Source organism: Idiotropiscis lumnitzeri, unplaced genomic scaffold, assembly GCF_059441095.1.
Source record: "Idiotropiscis lumnitzeri isolate Australia: NSW breed Sydney's pygmy pipehorse unplaced genomic scaffold, RoL_Ilum_1.0 HiC_scaffold_59, whole genome shotgun sequence".
In the NCBI taxonomy this organism is placed as follows: Eukaryota; Metazoa; Chordata; class Actinopteri; order Syngnathiformes; family Syngnathidae; genus Idiotropiscis; species Idiotropiscis lumnitzeri.
The window spans coordinates 783,332-803,691 of record NW_028283597.1 but is presented as its reverse complement, the minus strand read 5'-3'; the positions used below and the strand labels follow the sequence as shown (position 1 = coordinate 803,691).

At 40.8% G+C, this 20,360-nt stretch overlaps 1 long non-coding RNA gene across 2 annotated transcripts; it reads right to left on the bottom strand.

Moving 5' to 3' along the window:
• Positions 1 to 7,275: 7,275 nt before the first annotated feature.
• On the bottom strand, positions 7,276 to 14,206 carry LOC148315688 (uncharacterized). 2 transcript variants are annotated; one of them, XR_015840688.1, is made up of 7 exons: positions 14,021 to 14,206; positions 13,243 to 13,362; positions 12,508 to 12,642; positions 11,067 to 11,255; positions 8,672 to 8,767; positions 7,558 to 7,774; positions 7,276 to 7,453 (listed from the first exon to the last, which is right to left on the bottom strand). It is a non-coding gene; the product is annotated as an uncharacterized LOC148315688 (long non-coding RNA). The 2 variants fall into 2 exon arrangements; XR_015840687.1 differs by having other exon boundaries at positions 7,284 to 7,453; positions 7,558 to 7,710; positions 14,021 to 14,203.
• Between the last annotated feature and the right edge of the window lie 6,154 nt (positions 14,207 to 20,360).

Here is a 20,360-nt window from a genome sequence, read left to right as displayed (position 1 = left end):
CTGCGATTGGCTGGCAACCAGTTTAGGGTGTACCCCACCTACTGCCCCAAGATAGCTGGGATAGGCTCCAGCACCCCCCGCAACCCTTGTGAGGAGAAGCCGTACAGATAATGGATGGTGGGATGGCATTCATAATGGACGGCCGCCACGGTGGGCGACTTGTGAGCACGATGGTCTCACAATGCAGAGGTTGTGGGATCGATTCCGGCTCCGGCCTTCCTGTGTAGAGTTTGCATGTTCTCCCAAGCCTGCGTAGTTTTCTCTGAGTTCGCCAGTTTCCTCGCACATTGCAAAAACATGCATCCATTTACTCTGATGCCAATGTTTTCTGTACCTTATGGCAGATTTTTCTCTTTGCCGAAGACTATTAGCACTTGTAGAGCGAGGACCTGTGCCACAGTCGTCAACTGCACCCTAAAATCAGATCATTTTGTATTTTAGACATTACACACTACACAGTTAAAGATGGTCCAAAAAAGAAAAATGGATTAATGTATTTCAACTTACATAATACTCTTTAAAGAGCTGACCAGCTCATTCCCAGAGGTACGTATTGGGGCGTATTGGTCGTCTTTACAGAAGACTCCAGGAGGTAACTCGGGTTTGACCTTCAGCCACAACAGAGTGTTGGGTGTGAGTGCTTCCAAGTCGTTGAGGTCGGAAGATGTCCTTGTGATAGGCCTGCTGTTTATAACTGCTTCAGCCTCACCAAGCAAGGTATATTGACTTTCTTCACCCGAAATTTGTTCTTTTACAGTGACATTCAGGATTTTTCTCACAGACCAAATAAGTCGCTCACAGCTTCCTCCGTGGTGGGAACCTGCTGGGGGATTGCTATGCCACTGAATACCTTTTTGCAAGTGTTTCTTGATTTACTTAGTGTTCCATTCTTTGATTGATTTCTTCATTTCACTGTCAGCTGATCTAAAGTTGGTTCCGTTATCAGAATACATCTCTCTCACTTGTCCTCTTCTGACAAGAAATCTTCGGATTGCGTTGAGACAAGCATCTGTGTCACGTGAAGATGCAATTTCCAGATGTACGGCTCGTACAGCGAGACATGTAAAAATCACGCCGTATCTCTTTACTTGTCCTCTAACCCTACTTACTTAGAATGGACCAAAATAATCAACGCCAATTCTCTTGAAAGGCGGATCGTCAGGTAGCACTCTTCTGATGACTCTAGCAGCTCGAGGTATCCAAAACTGTTGATGCAGATTAGCCATCATGTGGTTCCTTCCAGCGTGAGCTGTAATCTCATGAATGTATCTCAGGACTAGCTTTGTGTTATGTGAATCCTTGGCAAGATGGCTTGCTGTTTTGCTGTTTCAGGCATGGCTGCGTGGCTCAACTGTCCACCAACCCTCATGACACCATCTTGAAATACTATATTGAACTTGTAAAGTGGGCTACTTTTCTTCACCCTTTTTTGTTTTTCAAATATGGCTAAATCTTTTTTGAAACTTCGCCTTTGACAGTATTTCACAAGTTCTCTTTCTGCTTTATCCAAGTCGTCGCAGGTCAAATACTTTCCTTTGACAGTTCTCTTGAATAAATTCATCTTGCCTTCTTCACCTAATGTGATTAACTCCTTTCTATTTTTCCTTTACTCTGTCAGTAAGTCTTTCAGCTTTAGAAACCAGGCTACGGCCTGCTTCAATGCTGTCCAAGACGAATAATGGTTCATCCACTGGCCCAGAGAATCTTTGGGCTACAGTGACTGAATTACATGCACTTGAGTCACTCATTTGACCTCCAGGTCATTAATTGGTAATTTGAAGTGGTTTTTGTGTTTAACTAAATTCCTGGACACTGCCTGATTTTTTTCAGAGCTGTACAACCACTAGAAAGGGTGGTTCCCACAATGTGAGTTTTGCTCAGGTGGCCCAACAATGTCACAAAAACAAGTAGGGGGGTGTGTGTGTGTTTGTATAAGCTACATGTTGGGGACCAACATCGGACAGCACACCCACTGTAGGGGACCAAAATTTTTGTGGGGACCAAAAATCTGGGCCCCACAAAAAAGAGCATTGAATTCAGTGATAAGAAGCTCAGGGGGAGGTCCTGTCAAAGTTTCAGGGCTTCCCAGGAAGGTCACAAAAACAAGACGAGTGTGCTAGAAATGTGTGTGCGGAAAAATTACTCAGGATCGCTGTCTAGTGGTCGGTCCCGGTACTGCACTTACGCACACTTCACACACTCGGCTGGTCTGCGCATGTGCAGGACAGTCTGCTTTATGTCAGGCAGCCACCCTCCCCTCCCCCACAGCCCAACCCGAAAAATTGAGATGTTAGTTAAGTATTTATTCCTATTATTGAGTGAGATTACATATTTTTACTTGGCAGCTGGCACAACAGCTAAGCTTGGAGCACAGTTATTGCAAAATAAAATAAATAAACAGTAACAACAATAACGATTGTTAATATTGTTATACTTTATAGCGTAACCTATTTATACTAATTTTCTGTATGCAATTTCAAGTGCAACTAATATAGTTGTGCATATAGATAGCCACCAAACTCCATACATTAGATAAAAATAAGAGCCACGATGTTAACCAATTAACAGTTCAAGAAAAAAGCAGACATCCAAGAACTTGCTTTGTTACTTTTGCGTGGCCAGAACTACAAACCCCAAAGCAGAGCAAACCCAAAACATCAGAGAAAGTACAATACTTTTGTCAAGGAGTGGTGCTGCTGCTTTGCGATCGCTGCCACCATAGTGAACGCGCTCCCACATTCGTGCACACGCACACATGCCACACACCTGTTTTCCACGTCCTGTCAGTCCACTCCGTCGGTCCACATTTATTTCGTTGGTCAGCCATCACGGTTGGGTGCGCACTAGATCGCTGTTAAACCATCTTCTACGCCACAGTCCTCGTGTTCAACAAACATTTCTCCCGAATTCGCCTACCATGCACAACTCTCCACTTTCAAACCGAGCGCCGCTGTTACTTCCGGGTTTTTAGCGCCAAGCACTTGACGCTAGCGTGTGACGTCATGGCGAAATACTAGGTTTTAAAATAAAAATTTTCTTTTTTTTGTACAGTCTAAGTGCATGGGGTTATGATAGATCGAATGAGTATACCTTTATGTACTCACTAACATTTATGTTGATCATAAAATGTTGTTTTGATGAAGAAAACTGTTATTTTTTAGAATCAATTGGCTTAGGGCACTTGGGCAAACTACGGCCCGGGGGCCACTTGTGGCCCGTTAAACGTTTCAATCCAGCCCCCCAAACTTGAAAAAAATTAAATGAATAAGCCTTGTTAATGGTTTATTTTCTAAATACTGTGGTTTTTCAAAGACATATATATTGTTGTAATGCTTTTGTTCACTTTCGTTTAAAATTAAATGTATTTTAGGACTCATTGTGCCCCCCCCCCCTCCCAATCAAAAAGTTTGCCCATCCCTGGCATAGTGGATGGGCCGAGGAGTTTAAAAGGCACACATCATGCATTTTTCAGTCAGTTTTAGCCAGGGCTTGGTATGGGGAAGACCAGCTGGTTTACATGGAATCATTAAATTTTCCCAAGTTTTATTTAAGTTAATTGGACAAAACAAAAAAACGCAATATTCTTCTGCCAGAGAGTATGTAATATTCTTCTGCCATTTTATTGTAGAGGGCCATTTTGAGCCCCTAACAATATTATTCAACCAAGAGATCATGAGTCGTCGCCCAATTACTTTCTGAAGTCAGCTGGGATGTCACGGCTGTGACCCTCGTGAGGATAAAGTGGTTCAGATGGAAAAGTAGGACTAAGGGCTTTTTCTCAGGTTTCCATGCGCAAATCCATGTATATTAGGTTAATTGGAGACTCTAAATTCTCTACTCATCAAATGACATTCGTGACCCTGATGGATAGATAAAATAGATTATTAATCTGCCATGGGAAGTCCAAGGTGTCTGGTAGAAAGAAATGCATTCATACACTCATTACACAGTCAACCAAGCAAAGACACAAAGCCTAGGGCAGGGGCGGGCAAACTTTTTGATTGGAGGACCACAATGGGTTCTAAAATATGACAGAGGGGCCGGACCAGGAGCAGATGGATGGAGTGTTTTGGAAACCTCACCTCATCTGAGAAAAAAAATACATTTAATTTTATATGAAAGTGAATAAAAGCATTCCAACAATAATATTTGTCTTTGAAAACCACAGTGTTTAGAAAATAAAACATTAACAAGGTTTATTCATTAAATTTTTTTCAAGTTCGGCGGCCCGGATTAAAACTTTTAACGGGCCGCATGTGGCCCCCGGGCCGTAGTTTGCCCTCGCCTGGCCTAGGGCATAAACACATACATGTAATATCCAATCCGCTTATTCTCACAAGGATAGCGTGCTGGAGCCTACCCAGCTGTCAACGGGCAGTAGGCGGGGCACACCCTGAAGTGGTTGCCAGCCAATCGCAGGGCACGCAAAGACGAACAACCATCTGCGCTCAAACTCACTCACAAATGCAACCTCCACACAGGAAAGCTGGGTCCCGGGATCGAACCCTGAACCTTGGGACTGCGAGCCGGATGTCCTAACCAGTCTTAACTCATTAAATACCAGCCATTTTCACTGGAGCAACCCACTCAATCCCAGAGTTTTCCTGGGTTTTGACTAATATTGCAAGGCCCACAGAATATTGTATTCTAATGCTATATAGACATGGAGCACACCCGAAGAAAGATGAGACTCTCTTCTTTCAACAGAAAAAAAATGTTTGTTCCTATCTTTTTCCATTCTTGAACAATCGGCATTTGAAAATAGCTAAATTTCATGAAAACTCCAATCCCTGGGGAAAAAACTGAGAAAATGAGCTTTTTGTAAACTGATGCATTTTGACCATAATTTGAACTTTGACACTATTATTTATGGCTTTTATGACACCTCTAACATCTAAATAATGCATGCCTTCTATAAAATAACAAAAAAAAGCACAAAAAATATGTTTTTGATAAAATAAATTTATTTGCACATAACACTAAACGACTGAACTGTTGAACTATGTACAAAAATGAAATACATCAGTGTCATACATACTTTTTTTTTGTGTGATATAAAATAAAACAGTTGCCTTGATGCAAGGGCACACAACATAGTTCACACCACATTCTTGTTTCACTCCGTTTGCCTTTGCGCAAACAGACCCGACACTTTCGTTGTGGTCTGGCTTTGCTGGTCCGTGGAAAATAGGCGAGCTTGTGTTTGTCCACTGGGGTTTGTGTGAAAATAATTGTCTGGGAAGTGATTGCTGGCATCCGCGATGTGCTGCAGAAGCTCATCCGTGAGAAACAGCTGCAGGAAATCAGCTGGCTCCTCAGACTCCAAATGGGCAGCGGCATTCAGTGGTCCAGGGGTTGCTGTAAAGTCGATTTTCCTCGGTTGCCATCCAGTGTGACGCCATCCGGAACCACTGCTTCCTGATGCACAACCTGTAAATTACAGAAATATAAACAATTGGAAATATATATTTATTGCTGCATTTTATTGCTGGCGTGTGAAGTTTCATATTATAATTTACCTTTCTTTACACCAACAAGACGAGGAGGAACTTTCTTGCCGCGGGATGCACAATCTGTGAATTTTAGAAAGTATGCATGATTACCACACCATTCAGTATTGTTGTTTCCTCGTCGGGGAGGAGATACGCTTGCGTCTAACTGCACATTTATGCGACATTTTCTGCCCGCAAGATGCATGATATGTACAATAAAAGCATGAGGGGTAAAACCACATGTTCAATGGTAACTTGCGAGCGCTTACCTCCTCGTTCGGGGGGATCTGGTGAGGACTCTCAGCTGCTTTGGCTATTGTCCGAAGGCAGGCGATGCAGGCCGCAAGGCACGCGCACCCTCTTTAAACGCCTGTTTGTTGTGACGACGACAAAGCGTCATCCTCTCAACCAAAGCGTCTCCATCGCCTTGATGCTTTTAGGAAGCTTTTTTTTACAAAAAAGCATTCCTCGATCGTCATTTGCTTGGAGGATTTCATTGCTAACGCTACTAATGCGACTGCTGCTAGTGCTGCCGATGCTGCTGCTACCCACGCTGCTCTCCACACTTATAAGTCTACCCCAGGATCCCGCCCCCCATTTGTACCTCTGGCGCAGATTCAAGGCGGATCTTTTGCACCTCTGCCCCCTGCTGGGTGATTTTTACATGATTCACAATGCGGACATGGCTGATTCTCAGTCAGAGGTTGCATCAGACCCTTATGTACACTATGACGTAAAAAAGACAGGAAACGTACTTATACGTCTTTGGTAGAGGGCGCCATTGCATTAAAAGACGTCTTTGTACGTCTAAGGGAGTAAATGAGTTGAACAAAGTACAGGGTCCTTCACCTGACTACAGATGATCTTCTGGGGACTTTATTTGGTTTTAATCACTTTTGGGGTCTGTATCTATGCACACTCCCTGGTTTTGCTACCTTCCCGGGTACCACATACACACTGCTTAGTTTCTCTGCCTTCGTGGGTACCACATACATATTGCTTGGTTTCTCTGCCTTCCTGGGTACGACATACACACTGCCTGGTTTTGCTACCTTCCTGGGTACCAGTCACACAAACGTCAGACGACTCAGCACATACCGACTGTCTCAGCACTACACACTTTCACTCCAAGGCAGTGCTGTGAACCAACTTACTGACAAGAGGTAGTATTTAGAATTTTAAAAAGTGCTTGAAAGGTTTTGTTCATGTAAAACCAACAGATTATGACATTATTATTATTATTTAAATCAGTATTAAACAGCATCAGCATAGGTTAAAGATATTATACAGACTATATACGATAAAAAAATACTAAACCACCCTTGCTTTTCCGTCATTTCTTGTATAAGTTAACACACAGATGTATAACATTTGTTTATACAAATATAACGATTAAAAAGTAGCTGATTAGAGTTTTAATTTTGTATTCATTAATCTGTAATAAAAATGGACATATTTTGGTTAATAAAATTAACAAGAAATAAAAGTAAAGGGTGTTCTAATACTTTTTTCAAGATTGTCCTAACATACATTTAATGTTTACAGTATATGTCTTCGGAAGAAGCGCAGCATTAGATTTTTTTTTTTGTTCTCTCTCTTTGACTTCTGAATTTGAATTTCTGTCACAGATGTGCTTGAATTCTATTTTGGATGATTTGTGTTAAACTGCACAAATATTTGAAGAGCCATAGAATTCAAGAATCACACCAGTGCTGCTACTCCTCCGAACGGGTGAACGCCCTTGATTAACAACCTGCGTTGAGGTGGCTTTTGAGATTCGTGGTGTGGGAGAAAAATCTCTGAAGGCATTCTTAGACTTCAAGAGAGGGTCCACAATTTTCAAAGATTCACTTCCGTCTGAATCAGAGGCCTCACTTGTATCCGGAATATATTCATCTCCACTGTCATCTGAGTTGGAGTAATAATGCTTATCCATTCCAAAGTCAGCCTGTTTTTTTAATCTAAAAAACAACAACAACGAAATATAAAGGATAGAAGGCAGGAGACCAATAAAATATATACAATTTGCTTGTAAGATTCCCTGAAATCTATATGGGTTGTTTACCTGTATACTTTTGGTCCTCCTGAGCCTTGGGATAGTAATATGGTCTGGGTCTGAGGCGCAAAGTTCAGGGGCAGGATTTGACAATGATTCGTCAGAATCTGTGTCGTTATTCCAAGGAAGATTCAGCCCATATTTTTTGTCCAAGGGAGGAGACTGGGTTGCATCAGAGTCCAAGAGAAAATTGAGAACCCATTAAATACTTAATCCCCAGAGGAATCTGCACAGAAAAAGGTCTTAATTCTATTTGAAAAAAAAAAAAAAACTAAAATATTGATGAATGATATGACAAAATAATGTAATAACAAAATTAATTGACCGTAACAAAAAGCTCCCGGGAGGAAAACTACATTAAATGTTTTTTTAACAGGGCAGTGAAAATATTGGAAAATAAAAACGATAATAAATAAAATAATATAAAAAAAGAATTCAATGTGTATCGATGGACCCATATGAAATACTTATATCGCTATGTACTTATCAGCCATATCGCCCAGCCCAATATGTAACTGCAACTTCAAAACCTCGGGCCATAACAGGATTGTAACATGGGATGCATATCTTCATTCCTAAATTTGTAGATCCCGAGGAGGCTGCTCAATGGTCCTGGTAATCTAAACCTCAACCAATTCGGTCACAGCCAATGTTCTCCATCCTTGTTAAGAAGTTTTGAAATGATTTAATAGATATACTATTGCAAACTATACCAGAATTTTAGACATTTTAAACTTTTGATCACAATTTTACCTATTTTCTAAAAATCTGAAGAATCCACATGCCAAATCACCTGCTGTAGACACATAGGTTCTGTTCTGACAGATAATTCAGTTACAGGTTGTGTACTTAAAGCCAATAAGAGGGCAATGCAGCAGTCGACAACCTGACGAAAGCTTAAGTCTCCCAATGAGAGAACTGTAGTGGCTGGTAGGTTCTTAGATTGTCACATAGTAAAGACATATACTAGGCATAACTGTATATCATATGATGATGAGGGAAAATATTATTAGCTACGATTTATGTCCAGATATATTAGAAAACTTGTCCAACCAGCACAGGTCTATCTAACTGTAATTTTAACATCTCAAGACACGACAGGATGACCACATGATACGCATACCTCCTTTTCAGAGTCTGTCAAAACTTGAGAAGGCTGCTTCGATGTTCTGGTGGCATCAACCTCAGCCGATTCAGTCATTGTCGGTTGTCCTCCATCCTAATGAACAAGTTGAATATTAATTTAATGAATTAAAAAAAGAAAATGGATCAGAATTTTACACATTTTAGGCTTTGGCCACCCAAAACAAAAACTAACAAGTTCACGAATGAAACAAAACCAATTACTTTAGCGCATGACAATTAATCTTCAGTAGAGATATGTTGTGACTGATATTTCAGTCACAGGTTGTCTTTTGAACGCCACCAGGGGCGCAATGGAGCACAGGACAGCCAAAAGTCTTCTTGTCGGACACCTGTAGTGGCTGGTAGGTTCTAAGATTATAACATAGTAAAGGCACATACAACTCCTAACTGTATTTCATATGATAATGAAGGAAAAGATGATTAGCTATGATTTATGTCAACAATAAAAATGGCTCTACGGGGTCCCCACAAACACAAACCTGACAGTTGGGTGTCAGATGGCCATCATACCTGACACGCAATTCAACTCAACTGGACCCCACAACACAAGAAAAAGCTGAGTGAGCCTCAAACCAGACATACACATTCACTGACAAATATCCTGTGACACCAGATATATTAGAAGTCTTGTCTAATCAGCACACGTCTATCTAACTGCAATTTTAACATCTCGAGACACGACAGGATGAGTACACGATACGCATACCTCCATTTCTGAGTCTGTAAAGCCTGGAGGAGGCTGCTTCGATGTTTTAGTAGCATCATAAATTTATTGAATTAATTATATTTGAGGTTGGATTAGATTTTTACACATTTTAAGCCTTAGCCACCCAAAACAAAACATAAGCTCATGAATGAAATAAAACTAATTAATTTCGCCCATGCCAATTAATCTTCTGTAGACACGTGTTGTGACCAGTGTTGTTTTTGGCAGGCATTTTAGATTTTGTCCAAGTCATTTGGACAAAGTGCTGATTTGTTTACATCACATTTAGTCATCCCAATTCGTTATAGTTTTAGTCCAGTTTTAGTCAACGAAAACTAAAAAAAGGGTTTTAGTCCAGTTTTAATCGACGGAAACGCAAAAAAAGTTTTACCCTAGTTTTCGTCAATTTATTCACAAAGGTTTTAGTCCAAGCGGCACGGTGGCCCAACTGGTTAGCAGGATGGCCTCACAATATTGAGGTCGTAGGTACGATTCTGGCTCCGGCCTTCCTGCGTGGGTTTCCTCTGGGTAATTCGGTTTCCTCCCATATTCTTAAAACATGCATGGCAAGTTGCTTGGACACTCTAATTGCCCCTAGGCATGAGTGTGAGCGTGGATGGTTGTTCGTCTATGTATGCCCTGCGATTGGCTGGACACCAATTCAAGGGTGTACCTCGCCTACTGCCGAAGACAGCTGGGATCGGCTCCAACACCCCCCGCGACCCTAGTGAGGAGAAGCGGTACAGATAACGGATGGATGGATGGATGGGTTTAAGTCCATTTGAGTTAAAACAAGGCATTCAAGGTTTCCACCCAAGACCCACCCCAAGACTTTTGGATGGACTACAAAGGATTCTTCATTACAAACAGAAAAAAGTGGCAACAGTGGAATCAATGCTCACTGCTCCAAAATAAGCAGAGAAGCAAAACATTTTGTTGGGCAACTGTTGTGGCTTTATTTCACTAAAAGCAACATAAAATAATTTATGAACCACATGCTAACAATTTTGTCTCGTCAACGAAAAAAATTCATGTACATCACGTCATGTTTTCGTCATAAAAGAACCTCGTTTAGCTTGTCATCGTCATTAAAAAAGGGGCGTTAACGAAGTATTTTCGTCATAGTCATCAGTGACGAAAACAACACTGGTTGTGACTGATATTTCAGTCCCAGGTTGTCTCCTGAACACCACCAATTGGGCAAGGGGGCGCAGGAAAGCCTGGGGTCTTCTATTTTTACAGTATAGAAAGGCTAAATATCAAATTGAAACAGTGTTTTATATCATGAATATACAGGGTTGGTGCTGGTTCTGGTAGGGAAACCACAACATAAAGATGTCCTTAATTAGTCCCACAATGGGTATATTTGCAATATGGCATATGATGGCCTAACAGGGCCACCGCCCAGAAAAGAGTAACGCAGAACTTTGTAATACTGTCACTCCCTGACCAGTTCGTTGTTCCTGAAGAGCCAAACTTTGACTCAGACCCACAAATTTGAATTACAGATAGTGGACAATGGAGAACTCCCCCAGTCAGTCAGCATGTTCAACTTCCATAGAAACCTCAACATACATTTATTAGATTGCCAAACTAATTGGAAACTACATCACCAGAACACCACAAGTGGGCTCTGTTATTGTACTTAAAGATGCATCTTACAAACCTGTGTTCTCCAAGGCCAGCTGGTCCATAGTCTTAAGTTATTTCTTCGCCAACATCAATGTCTCGGAGCGCAAACAGACAGAGGTGTGGTCTGTCCTCTGTTGTCTTCTTCTTCATTTTACAGTTGGGGTGCATGTGGTCATCATTAACCAGTCTTCCCAGACTGCCATCTTCTTGAGCGGCATCAACACTTAAAATAGATTTAAAAAAAAAAAAAAAACAATTATTCAATCAATGTCAGAAATTAATCTTTGAGACAATCTTGTGTACACAAAACATAAAAATAGGAAATCCACAATTTTTAAATCTTCTAAATCAAATCATACAAGAAATTTCTATTGGAATCAGACCCTATTAACAGCTTGTCTTTGAGACTTCATGGTCTATATTTTCATTTGTACAGATTCAACGCATGAATAAAAGTAATTACCGTATTTTCGCAGTCATAAGCAAACAAAGCGCCCTGTCAGTCGATGCGTCCATTAAATGGACAAAGTACCACTCACGTCCATCAGCCCTTGTCATCAACGAGCTGTTGGAAGTGCATGTTAGCACACCCTGCTGGGCAAAGAGTGAGTTGTCCATGCTTACAATCGACCGTGACAAATACACCATCTGACTATAATGTTTGGGTGATGGTGTTGGAAAAAGCTGGACAAAGGGCAGCTGTCCACAATGTTTTAGTCTGTCTTATCATTTATGTTATTGCAAGCAAGAAACGTCCCAGGTTTAGACAACAGACAAAAAGTCCAAAGCATAACAGCACATCTCTTTAAACAGCCATGCAAATCTCTCTAAACAGCTATGGGATTGTGGGTCTCTGCTCCCAGAATGCATTGCTTGAATTAGCTAAGGCTGAGTGGCTTTTGTATTATTTTCATTTTTTTTGGGTATATTGATGGCATGAGAGATACATGTTTGTGTTAATCTTATTTCTATGTTTCATTGTTTGCTTGTATGATGAGTTTTTTATTTTTTTTTGAAACCGTGACTCTAAGGAGTGTGGTGAGCAGCCAAGTCCCTCCCCTGACGTTGCTTTGTAGGCTATTGCCAATGCACCTAATATTGGCCTGAGCCATTGTCAGCTATTGTCAATAGAGACTTGGCGTCTGCTGCAACAATGGGGTGATTGCTCATGTTATTGGGGCATAGTAGGCTGCTATCGGCTGTGTCAGTGTGGGCAGCTCTGCCAAGTTCATGCTATGCTAACAGCAGCTGTGCTATCGTCTTGTCAGGCGGTGCGTCCAGTATATGTTACAAAGACAGAAATAGCGGCCTCAACAGGTGTTGCGCCCTTTGACACGGCGCGTCTTTTGGGTGCGAAAATACGGTATACATTTTTGCTTAGAGAATGATTTTTCCCCTAACACTTATGGGATGAGTATGTGTTTATTTTTTTAAATAAAAACAAAAATAAGATAACATCTCAATCTTTGCCTCACCTCCAAAAAGACAGTGCCTCTTCCATCCATCTTCCTGCGTTGAGATTTATCAGAATCTATCAATTTTCCTCTGTACTCCATAATAAAGAATAAAGTCATCTTTCCTGAAAGGGGCCTTGGTAAATACTCCTCGACCTAGTTAACAGGGAAATCAAGATAGCTTCGTCATATTTTTAAGCACACAAATAAGGAGTCATCATATTCATTTGGGCCACTATACTAATGTAGGGTGGTTTGAAACATTGCTTCTTGTGAGGGATAGAGCAGAGCCCTTCTTTATGATTTTAAAGGAACAGACCAGCCAAAATTCATTTTCCAGCATTGCATTAGCCAGTATGTATTAGGACTGAAAGTACAAATGTCAATGGCACCTGGTTACGTAAAAAAAAAACTTTAAGATTATTTAGTTTCATAACAATGACATACACTGTATACACAGTCATATTGGATCGCGTCACGTGATCTCTGTGACGTATAACGTGCTTTACACTAGACTATCAATATCGGACTTGTTCACCGGTCTATTGTGGTATAAAAATGCCGGAGGGCGTCATCAAGTACAGCCTTAATTTAGATAGAACTCCTACCATCAGGTTTCACGCTCACTGAAATAACTTGAAACTGACAAAAGAAAAGTTCAAGACACTCTTAATGTAAAATAACCACTTAAAAAACGATGTCAGCTTGGTTATCAGAAAACAATAATATATCTTAGCAAAAGCGTTAACATCATACCTTTAAATGAGTTTATATACTTCGCTTCTAACTCTGCAGTCTTGTCCAGACCCTTGACTGCATGTTCAATAGTATCCTGCTTTGGGGACTTCCTGCATCTCAGGGAAGGCATTGTTTATTCTATAAAGAAAAAAGACAGTTTTGTGTTGAGAATTATTAATACTATAGGCTAAATGGAGTTTTAACAATATCAGTGTAAGAAAAATAAATTATAAATTAAAAAAATATCAATCCCTCCATCCCAATTAACGATTTCAACCATAATAGTTTATATTGAAGTTTAAACAACAGACAGACAGATTTATGCAGTGTGACTACAAAAATCTTACCAAAATTGCATTCACAGTAACCTTTGCTTTAAGAATCATGTAATTAACCAGTGAACATCGTGTCTTACACAAAAATTAATGACAGAAATTATCATGGTACTTGCATTCTGTTGTTCTATAACAAAAGTGCAAGCTGTTAGCTCCGCAAAGCTAACGCAACAAGCTAGCGTCCCTCGTGCTCACATTCAATGCAAACCTGACCACCGGATGAAAATACGCGTCGGTTTAGTTCTTTAAATGAGTAAAAGCACCATGACGTTTTATAATTATTCAATGCTTAACTGGAGCTCGTCAATTATGTCGATGTAGGAGCACATGTTTGCTAGGCCAGTGTTGTAGGCCCACATCCATGGTGCTACTTTGTATAGTGTTTTCCACACAACTATCTCTAACCATGAACAAATGCACTCGAGGCATGTTTTGAATAAAAACAAACGAAAAACACTTACCTCTCCGTTTCAACAGCAGTTCGAACTTCGAAGTGGTGATATTCTCCAGCGTTAAGCACCTGCTCGAACTGCGAATAGGTCAAATTCAACAGCGTCTTTTTTCTGTCTTAATAAGGACGCGATGAGAGGAGGAGCGCTTGCCTTTTCGTCAGCACGCCCCGCGCGGGAGGTGCTGCTTTATCACTCTCTATCTGTGCCCGCCCGCCGGCATGTCGATAGAAAAATAATATTCCTTCAAACATTACTTTCATCTTCTTAACGTTTTGTAGTGAATTTAACAGGTTCACCACTTTTTTCAAATACACCAATGGAAAACAGGTCTTAATTGAGGAAACATACAAAGAGCGTCTCACAAACACCTTATGATGAGCAATGTAATTTGATCACGTTTTTTGTCACTGCCTGGACGTCGGTTCACTGGCCTGGTGGCAGTGGCTTGTAGACACTGTCACTGAGTGGGAACGGATCTCAAGGTGGGTCAAACTAACCCAAGCAGTGGATCGGTCCGTTTTTTAAATTTATTAATTTTTTTATTTTATGTATTTATTTATTATTTAATACAAGGGCTTCGGCTCACTACCAGTGGGCGGGACCAAAGAATTTGGGTTTCCTTTGAGCTAGGAGGCAGTCAAAGGCAGTCCAATCCCCGGCAACATAAAGCGCCTAGCTCTGGGGACATGGAATGTCATTTCTCTGGTAGGGAATGAACCCGAGCTGGTGTGTGACTAGACCAGTGGTTCTCAATTATTTCCTGTCATGCCCCCCCTACCAAGAAGAAAACAATTCGCACCCCCCCCCCACCACAATTTTTTTTTACATTTCGTACTAATGTACATGTTCTTTGCATATTAATGTTAGATTGTCAATAAAATATCTTACCTTAACAAAGCTAAATTGATAAAAAAAAATATCATTTTGAGAACGACTATTGTGAGGATCTCGAAACTCAGTACTCTGTGGTGCTAATATTGATGAGATGATAAATATGTTGAAGCCACAGAACAAAAAGATTAGATATTGTTTGGAAATTAATGACGTACATAACAAAGGAATATCAGCCTTGATTGGAGTACATTACTGCATTTAAATTTTTAATAAAAACGAAACAATTATTGATGTTATGACCACTATGAAGAATTTAAAAAAACAATATATAGGGATAATTATAGTTTTCATTTTGTTATGTTTAGTCTGTTCATGTTGCATTATTTTTATGACAAAGATGATGGTTAATCGTAGGTTTGTTGCCCAAATGTACCGTTACAACCTGATTAATGTTGAGAATGACGAACTCAAACTGGACACTAAAACGTAAAAACACATGGACTTCTTGCCCCTGTCCACACACGTGCACACACACACACACCATACACGAAGATCCGGGAGGTAAGGACGGCTGTCCTCTCCTACAACGAGGCAAGGGCCTCCACCAAGTCACCCCAGGGACAAGTTTTATTCCCTGATGGTCATCAAATTATGAGGATCTCATTCTACGCCGGAAGGGAGGAGGGGAATTTTTCCCTAATGTGAGGTTTTCGCTCCTCCACTGATGATCACACTGTTGTATGATTTCATTATGATGATCTGTCTTAAAGCCGTAAGGACATGATTTTTAAATCCACAACAGGGGGGAAATGTAAGATGGGCTGAGGATAGGTAATCAGTTTGTGTATTCATAATCATGTTTTTATACACTCATTAATGTTTAACACACACAGAGACACTTACTTGTTATTTTAACACACACACACACAGACACCGTATCCTGAAGATGTGTTTAGTTAAACTGAACTTGGGTTATGATTTTCTGCCTGCTGGAGTCCCTGGTGATTAGTTATTGATGCTTTAGTTAAACTGACCTTTATACCGTGAGTTATTGATGTTTTCTGTCTCTTGGTGATTAGTTGTTGATGCTTTTCTGTCTTCTGGTGATTAGTTATTGATGAGTTAGTTTCAATAAAAAGGCAGAACGGAGGGTGAGAGTCAGAGGGTGTGCGGGATTGAACTGGCAAGACGGCTGTTTCGCCTCCTGGCTCCCTCTCCCATTCTGAATGGCACAAAACGAAAACTTTAGTAAGTTATTTCAGTCTAAAAAAGGCGTCAGGGCATTTTTAAACCGGACAGTAAGTCGTCACTGTCTTGGTTCCTTTTTGTGCCTTGACCCATCCCGGAATTATTGAAAGGATGCAGTCCTATTTACAGGCCCCAGTGACACCCCAGGTTTCTGTTGTTTGTACGAGGGCGCTTAATAGGTACTGCTATTCACAATCGTCTTAGGCTGTTTCTTTGCAGAAGTTTATGGACAATGTGTAGTGCTGTAGGATGCAGTCTAGAGCATTCTTGACATTGAAGCTTTTGTTTCCAGCAACTGCTAATGCGACCGTGCATCAAACATGCAAAACACAGACCCTTGCTCCTCAAGAAGTCAATCTTATCCTTGTGATGCTTTCTCCTAAATTCCTTACAAATTGTGAGACTGTTGCTCTCCATTACAATTAGCACATGGTTTGGCAATAGCATCCACTGAAACAGGTTCTGCCTTTGGCGTGGTGGTTTTGTTGTTTTCCATCTTGGCGGGCACAATGACTGTTGTGAAGACTTTCTTTGATTTTGGTGTTTCTGTGTGTTGTGATTTTGTTTTCTGTTTTATAGAATCTTTCGTGCTTGTCAACAAAGTCAACAAAATCCTTAAACTTCACTCTTCTATTTGTTCTTTCTTGGAGATTGCAGGCAAATTTTCTCCAAGATTCTATAAGTCTGTATGGAAGTTTGTTTGCCAATGCCTTTATATTAGCCATGTTGTCCAAGTCCTCCATGTAATTAACATCTGCCATTATGTTCAAACAGCCCATAAGGAATAATGTGAAAGACTGAAGTGCAACACCATCTTCAGACTTGATTGTTGGCCAATCCATGGCTTCCTTTAAATATGCTTCTGCTATCATGAAGTCATCACCATAAAACTCCTTCAAGATTTGTTTTGCTTTGGTATATCCTGTCAGAGGTTCCATATGGATGCAGCTCTTCACCAACTCATGTGGTTGTTCACTAGTATACTGCAGCTAAAATTGAAGATGATCACGGTTATCACTTGTACGGCCTTCAATCCCATGTTCAATGGCACCTATACAGGTTTTATAATGCAGAGGGTCGCCTTTAAACGTAGGAATGGAAAGTTCGGGAAGTAGCGATGCTTTTTGACTCTTTGCTAAGTATTCTGCGACACTGGCTTGCTGTGAGATTGCTTGGCAAAGGCCATCAAGCACATGTCCCTGTTGTTCTCTACTTTCTGTCTGATGTGGAAATCTAGCCATTGGAATAGTCGAAGTGGGAGCATTTCAGGTCAACACTGCTTGTTGCTCTGATAGGCTGTGATGGTAATTGAATGTTTTTCCTTGTTTAAATTGTAACACACTCATCAGGAATGTGGATACCATCCTCCTGGGTATTTTCATATCTTCTCAAGACATCCAATTTAGCATCAGACTCAGGGAGTGCCGTTTGCATTGCATGCATTTGCTTCTTTGCCTTAATTGCAGCTTCTTCTTGCTCAAGTGCCAACCTTTGTTGTAAATCAGCAGCCTTTGCCTTTAAACATGCTCGTTCCATTTGAGCCTTTAATTTAATTGAAGACGTTGACAGAAGTGAGCTTCTGTCTGTTAGATTCTTTACTTCTACTTCTATGGGTGTAGTTAGTTGATGCAGATCTACTATCAGGTGATATTTGTTTATTGCATCCTTCCTCTGCACGTTTCAAAACGTCCTTCTTCCATTGCTCACATTTCCATTAATTACATTTTTTGGATCAAACCAGTTATTTTGGTCATCGGCAAAATCCTCTTCAGTCTTTAAATTTTGCACACCGGAATTGAGGTCCACAAATTCTTGCTCCATGCCGCTAAAGCAAACACGAAGCTCAGTTTTTTACAGCGTCAACATTTGCATCATCCTCCATCAATTGTTCAATTTGACGTTGCATGGAGGTCAATTGAGCAAATTTGCACCTGCGTGCCTGCATCCGTTTAGGCTTGTGATCTTCTACAGCTTTTCTCCGTCATTTTTAATGTCCGCTTTCCACTGTCTTGTTCCTCCATGTCAATCCACAATCAAGCAAACAAAAACGTCAAACTGACTGTAGCGTCTCAATTTGTAGGTCAGCTGAATGACGATCAAAGTTTTAAGCAGTTTACTCACGCACCTGTTACGTGCACGTCCTTGTTAACTCGCGATGCTTGTCAAGTATGGACGCATGCTAACAGCTAGCAGCTCATTGTCCCGACTGGAAAGTTGCTCCTTAGCTGTGATGTGCCTAGGGTTACACTATCTATCATTAACAAACACAGCCAGCCCTCCTCTTTCCTCTTTCCAGTGTCCTGTCCGCAAGTAGTATTTGGAAGCCGTCAAATTCCACGACGGTGTCCGGCGTTAGGTCTGTTAGCCATGAATCCGTGAACATCAGCAAGCTAGCTCATTGGAAGTTCCTCTCGTGCCGCGTCCATTTTCTTGGGAAGGTATCTAACATTTCCCATAAAAACGGACAGGAGGACGGGGTGGTCACGCCTCCTCTTTGCCTGGCGTTTCGCCCCCGCGCGACATCCCCCGTCTCTTCCTCCTCAACTCGTGGGGGATATCGGGTCTCGCTCCGGGAGTCGGCACGGGGTTAGCACGAAGTGCTAACAGCTGATCTCTTGTGTAAACGATTGATCCGTAGCTCCCAGTGACATCTCCGGACACGATCACGCAAAAAACAGCCCCCAGCAGCAATAAAACCACCGCAATTTGGATGTCCATTGCTGCGATGAGGTAAAATAAATAAAACTGGGTAAAGGAAAAAACACGCGAAAAAGGCTCAAATAGTGAGCCGTGCTGCTTTAGCAGGTAGCCACTCGCGTGGTGACGGAACCGTAAAAACAAATGTGATCCCATCAAAATCTGATGGGATATTTAAAAATAAAAGCGTGAAAATTTGCTTATTTGTCTGTCGTCACCAATGATTAAAAAAATTAAAATCATTACAAAATCCTCAAGCTATCGTGATACCAGACAAGTTCTGCGGGACACCAGACCACCCCAGTTGTCCACAAAAAGTGGTCACTTCAAAATTTGATGTGGCATTTAAAAATAAAAAAATCACCTGAAATATGCACTGTGATCAACACTGATTTAAAAGAAAAATCTTTAAAAAATATCCTCAAACTATCGTGATACCAAACCAGGATTGGGGATACTAGACCACACCAGCTGTCCACCAAAAGTGGTCACATCAAAATGTGATGTGGCACTTCAAAATAAAAGTAGCCTGAAATTCGCTTATTTCACGGTCATCACCACTGAGTTAAAAAAAAAATAGCTCGAGCTATCGTGATACCAGACCAGTTTTGTGGGACACGAGACTACCCCAGCTGTCCATAAAAAGTGGTCCCATCGAAATCTAATTTGTAATTTCAAACTAAAAGTTGCCTGAAATCTGCACATTTCACTATCATGCCTGACTTTAAAATTTCATTAAAAAATATCCTCTAGCTATGGTAATACCAAACCAGGTTTGGAGGACACAAGACAACACAGCTTTCCACCAAAAGTAGTCCCATCAAAATGTAAGGAGGCATTTTAAAATAAAAGAGCTGGAGCTGTCGTAATACCAGACTAGTTTTGTTGGACACTAGACGACCCCAGCTGTTCATCAAAAATGGTCCCATCAAAATCTGATGTGTAATTTCACAATAAAAAAAAACCCACCTGAAATATGCACATTTCATTGTCATCAACACTGATTTTAAAATAATCATTTCAAAATACCCTCGAGCTATCGTGATATCAGACCCATTTTGGGGAACACTAGACAACCCCAGTTGTCCATCAAATGCGGTCCCACCAAAATGTGATACGGCATTTCAAAATAAAAGTAGCCTTAAATCAGCATACATCACTGTTATCAGGCCTGACTAAAATATCATGACAAAATATCCTCCAGCTATCATGATACCAGACAAGACATATTTCACTGTCATCACCATTGATTTAAAAAAATTAATTAAAAACTAGAGCTGCGAGCAGCTATAAAGGGCCCTCGCCACCCGGACAACGTTGGGGTACTGGCACGTTGGAAATGTGAAATATTTCCGAGAAATAACGTGAGGAATCTTCAAGAGGAATTTGCTTGTAGTTAAAGTTAGAGCAGCTTTTGTTTTCAAAGCCTCGTCAATGTTTGAAGTAAATTTGTTGGCAGGCACTACAGGTGCATCAAATCAAAGACTAATAGACTGAAAAACATTTTCTTTCCGAGAGCCATCACCATTCTGAACTCTCACACACATGCACACACACACGACCACCCTTA